Consider the following 6,050-nt stretch of genomic DNA (forward strand, 5'->3'; position numbering starts at 1 on the left):
CCGCTTTGTTGATGTGTGAGACCACAGAGGGAGACGGCAGCAGCCATCGGACATGCCCGATGAGAGCATGGAATTCATAAACAAACGTGCTTTGATGAGCACATGCCCGGGATGACTGACTGTAAATAGGTGTACCTGTGTACGAGAGAGAGTTACGGAAACAGAAGTCAGGATCGACTTTCACATGTGTGAGGCAGAAGTCCCGAGAAGCCACAAAGGTAGAGCTCTTGATAAAAAAGTTCACTTTCATATGGAAGCAATAGTCCACGACCATCCTCTGCACTTCCCCTTCTACCTCATCACCAGTTTAATGGATGGTCTGTTTAGCACTCAGCGTAAACACAGAATGAGACTGAGCAGCACAGGCAGGACTGAGTACTGTATGTGTTTGTGCATATGCACATTAGTGTGCGTATACATATATATCAGTGTATGAAGAAGAACCAAGTGGTGCAGAGAGCGATAACGAGCGGGGGGCCGAGGCTCCAAATTTATGTCAAAAACACCACAGATGAGTTGGCGTATACAGAGCAGAATAAGCACTTTGCGTACCTCGAGCTGCAGCTGTAATGTGTAAAATACATCAGTGTGAAGTTAAACAAAGCCAAACACACGTCTGCTGTGGTCCAACATATTTAGAGTCACTTCTGAGAATTTATTCACTCTTCCTCAGATGATAAATATCGCTGTGTGATCCAAATCGAAAACTGTCTCAGCAAGTATTAAGAAAAATAAAAAAAAAGGTTATTAAACATATAAAACTGATGCAGCTATAATCAATATTTTTATGTTAATAATGGATCACATGACTTTTTGAAAGAAGTTCCTTATAGTGATCAGCCCAAAGAGAACTGACACCTTAAGGCTGGTTTATGCTTCCACATAACACAGTGTGCCTACAGTATAGCCAGCAGCCTGATGTGCACCACAACAGAAATGTAACTACACGTTGTGGTGATGCAAATCGCAACAGCTGTGATTTTGGTAGACATTTGTGACATTTGGTAGCATTGCATTTACTCCCATGCACTTCTGGCTGCTTCTTCTATGTTAACATGGAGAGAAAAACATGAGCCGGTCAGTTTCAGTCGCCCACGTTTGAGGTGCAGGCTGATTAATAGTTGTACGTGGGCTCTACACAGAGCTCGAGCCTGCGCAAGACGCCTACGCCATTGTGAGCTCTGCGATTACACCGCCAGGAAAACACCAGAGGCCAGGGTTTTTCATGCCACTCTGTTGAGTTTCTTACAAGCAGCAACCTCCGAGGCTGAAAAATGAAGCCAATGCAGAAGTGCAAAAAACTGCAGTTCCTCTCATGGCCCCTCGTTAAAATACTCAACTTTACAACAGAAATTAACTTGCTTGCTGCTTGCTCTATAGCTAATTTCAACAATGACAATTGGTGTTGGGGTGGGATTTTTATATGAGTCACATGTTTAAATGCTTCAGAGGCTAAAAGTTTGGCCCTTTTGAGTGCCGTCCAGACAAGCGCTCCCATAACGACAACATTACTTGGTTGGCTTAACCCTAGATTCACAGAGCATAGGCAGAGCTGTAGCGGTCGCTGTTTCAGTGTTTATGTGGGGTGGGGATTTTGTGTTTGTGTATCTTTGTGTATCTTTTTGTATCTTTTTAATCTTTCTTTTTTTCCGATTTCATTTTTTATAGTCAGAGTTTAATTTCCATCTTAAGTCCCATGGCAGGTTAATGTTAAATACATAAAAACTAAATTCTGTGCCCCAGGGTCCATGAACACATCGCAGGCAAAACTCATCATGAGATACTTTTCACCCCTCAGCAGCAGTTTTAGTTGTGGTGTGGATGATTTATCAGTTGATCCGGTCAGAGTAGATCAGATGGATTAATAAGAGGAGAAGCAGAGTGCAGAGTGAGTGAGAGCAAACATTTAGGCCCGGCGTAATGAACAGTTGAGTTTAACTCTGAATGAACCTAGTGTTCTGCTGCTCCATCTGTGCCAACAGCATGCACTGCGCTCTGAGAGTGTGGTGCAATGAACAACAGCACGGTCTGCTACAAGTAAATGAATGTGTGGGAAGCCCTGTTACTGGAGTCATAGCGTTTGCTACCTCAGTAGGCAGCTGTTTTTTGAAAAACATAACAAAACCTCAGAATCAAATGGTAGACAGCCACAGTTAGAAACTAGCTGCTTTTCTTTTTTCCCATTTGTTTGCTATATTTTTCAGTCATCTTCATTTAAATATTTAATATTATTCTCCTATCTTATGTTTGTAGAGTTTTGGTTATTTTGGTGTCACTGTAACCTGTAGGTTTTGCCACGACTGTTGCCTTTATTTCTGTTATGATCTCTTTTTGGAGGCAGGAGGGCAAGGGGAAAAAAATGGAAGAATGCTTGGATGCTCTGTGATTTGCATTATTCTTCCAATAACAATACTTTAAAAAGAAATAAGCTGCTGAACAGAGTTGAGCACTTAGCTACTAAACAACTACATGTTTCCCTCAAGAGTTGGTGGAGACCAAAAACAGAGCCAAAAGAGGAGTAAATATTGGGCGTGCAATTTCCAGATGACCAGAATCACAACTCCAAATGAAAGCTAATGTTTCCTTATGTTAGTTAGATGTGTTAATAAACACCTCTTTGCCGACATGTTTGCCACATTAAATTATAATCTGTAATAAAATATGAGTTATGTGTTTATGTGTCCCAAGTGGCCAAAAAGTCAGTCAATGCAGGTTTAACAAGACACGAGGCTTGGCTTTACAGACTGAAACATGCATAAAACTGACAGCTTAAATATGTATTTAATTGCATTCGGGGTCACGGGTTGTTGGAGCCGTTTCCAGCATCCACTGAGCGCTCAGATATGTGAAGAGGACCGCGGTTAATGGATCACAGAATTAAGCTGTGCAACGTAACATAACAACTTAATGAGATACAGGAAAAAAAGGCCAGAGGCGACATGTTTTTAGCACATGAAGAAAGAATGCATGAACATGTGTCAAATTGTTAAGATGGTTACAGTCGAGTTATATCTAGTTGCACCATACGAACAAAAAATGCAAATGTGTTTATGAATTATCTGCACAAAATGCACAGAAAGAAATTATTACGACCAGAAAATACTGCAAACAAATACCATATTATGAGTTTAAATGTCAGAGTTTATATCAGCGAGGCAGTCTGTCGACCATGTGTGCTTCCAGGTATTTTGTTGTTGCAGGACGGCAACATGTCCATCTTGGACGTGCTACTGTCTGCATCCCATAGGAGTTATCAGAATAAACGTGAAGTGATATGTTAACCCTTTGAAACCTGGACAAATGGCTTTATTTTTTCAATATAATGAGAAGAAGGCAATGAGCAACTTAAAAGGAAATGATCCAAAAATTGCAAGAAATTGGTAGAAAATTACCAGGAAATTTGCACACAGAAAAAGAAAAAAGAAAAGAAAGGAAAAATGGGAAAAATTATAATAATTTTAAATATATAATTAGAATAATTAGACATTAAATTCTCTGGAATTTTTTCCTCTAGCTTTTTTGAAATTTCTTGCAATTTGCAGGACACTTCTTGCCAAGTTGCTCATCACCTTTCCCCCCCCGTCTTTTTTTCAAAGATTTAAAGACTTGTGAAAGGCATCTAAATGCAGCACACGAAAAGTGACGCTGATCCAGATTTCAAAGGGTTAACATGCAAACAAGAAGCATGTGAAAGTTCTTGCTGTATGTATATCTTGCAACCACTGCCGCCTCCACGTTTGCTGTTTCCTCCTTATATGTTCTGCTTCTTGTTTCTGTGCATGCTGCTGTGGCTTTACATTATAGAGATATTTATTGTTAATGATAACCGCACATAGCAACAGTCTCAAAGAGTTGGCACAAGGCACAGAGCTCATTCTTCAGTTTGGTTTTTAAGCCGCTCCACATGCGAGATGCATTTTCGACCCTAAAGCTGGCTATTTGCCGCCTCCATATGGACAAACCCTGACGCTGAGTACCACAAAGTGCTGCCTGATGAAAATCTTTGATCTCGGTGAAACCCTGTTTTCAGAAATGATCAATTTTTAGTGCAAAGAATGTGACATACATGGGCTTGAGCTGTCACCCGTAATACACAGATTATTCAGTGATTAGGCTCCTGCAGAAGAAATTTCAATTGTCTTAAATGTATATTTTCTGCAGGTCATTTTCTCAGTTTTGGGACATTTCATGTCAAGCTGCTGATTGTTTTTTTTCCATGGTTTCTGAAAGAAACTAAACCATGATTTTAGGGTTCAGCGGTTAAAACGCTTGTAAAAGGCGTACACAGTATGGCGATGCAGGTTTCAGGGGGTGAACTATCCTAATGAAATTAAGGCATAAAAAGCAAAACAAAAACAAAACGAAATGAAAGTAGCAGTTTATTTTGAATTCTGTATCCTCAAATGTGGAGCCAAATGATGCAGATTTTAAATCATGTTCAGAGAGGTTTGTTTGCTCTCTCCACCTGTGACATATTTAGCAGAATTCGGCGAATTTAGCCCTGCGTTCTCCAGCCACATCCTTCCACAGTTTATACAGTATGTGCTTCATTTGTCTGCTGGATGGCCATAAAAACAGCTAGTGCGACTTCACAGCCAGAGCAACATGGAAACTATTTCAACCTGCCACACACGCTGCGGTGACATTTTGTGGAGACGTTGCATTACAGTGGCGGCGACTTTAAACGTATTTAGACACAGAGATTGGATTTCTGTGGAGTGATTAAGCGCTCTTTACATATTGTTTATCTGTTTTAACAGTTGTGACAGACATGTCCAAACTGTGTATTTTTGCATGCAAGTGTCCAAGAGTGTTTGTATCCCCATACCACAAAAATGTTGTTGTGCAGGAGTTGGTGGCCTTATGCAGGTTTATCTATACAGTTTATATCCCAACTTTTTCCGTTTGCTGCATGACAAGCCATTTAAAGGGACAGTTTACCCCGAAATCAAAAATACAAATTTGTCCTCTTACCTGTGGTGCTTTTTATCAATCTACATAGTTTTGGTGTGAGCTGCAGACTCAGAATGACATAAAACAACCACAGGGGGATACAGAATGACTAAAAAGGACACAAAACAACTGAAACAGACAAAAAATTACATCAAAGAGACACCCGAATGCGAGTTTGTAGTCTGTACTTCAAGTTTGTAAAAAAAATCACAATTTATTTTGAAGTACAGAAAAATAGTTTTTTTAGTTTAATTATATTAGAGACACACAGGTGTTTGTTTTGTGTCTTTGTTGTTGTTTTGCATCTTTTTGTGGTTTTGCATCTCTCTGAGGTATTTTTTTGTTGTTGTCTTTTTTTAGATGTTCTGTGTCCCTTTTTGTCATTTTGATTTTTCTTGTGGTTGTTCTATGTTATTTTCTGGTCATTTTGAGTCTTTTTGCAGATCTTTGGCATCTCTTTGTGGTCTTTTTGCATCTCTTTGTGGTTGATTTATGCCATTTTGTAGTCATCATGTCTCCCTGTCATTTTTAATGCCATTTTGAGTTCCTCTGCAGTTGCTCTGCATCCCTTTGTGGTCATTTTGGACCTACTGGTAGGCACGTTCAGTAATCCATGTTCCTTCCGCATGGTGATACGGTTAATGGGTGTAGTTGATAAAAAGAAAATAGTTCCTACACAAAACTACTCACAAGATCTGTGGACTATCTAGAGTCACAGGGTCATGATTTCTGGACAGAGACATTGCTGTTGAGTTTTCAAATGTTCTCTTTGGTGCTTTGAGCACCATGAGCTGAGTGCCGTCTAGTTTCTTTATATTGGGGAGCAGGCAGACATTTCCACAGCTGATATCTCCACTCGGCAACTCACACCAAAACAACAGAGTGACAAATAACACTCCGGTAATAGGAGAAATATGTATTTCTGATTTTAGTGAACTGTCCCTGTAAGCACTGGTGCTAGTAGAAGCTGAATTTTAACTGAACTGAGATTATTCAACATTTTTGAGTTCCTGCTGTGTCCTGTAATCGACTCTCTACATTGTGTTTTAACTCTGTGCTGCTGCTAAAATCTAAAATGTTTTGTTCTGTCTTCTCAG

The sequence above is a fragment of the Plectropomus leopardus genome, chromosome 12, assembly GCF_008729295.1.
Source record: "Plectropomus leopardus isolate mb chromosome 12, YSFRI_Pleo_2.0, whole genome shotgun sequence".
Classification (NCBI taxonomy): Eukaryota; Metazoa; Chordata; class Actinopteri; order Perciformes; family Serranidae; genus Plectropomus; species Plectropomus leopardus.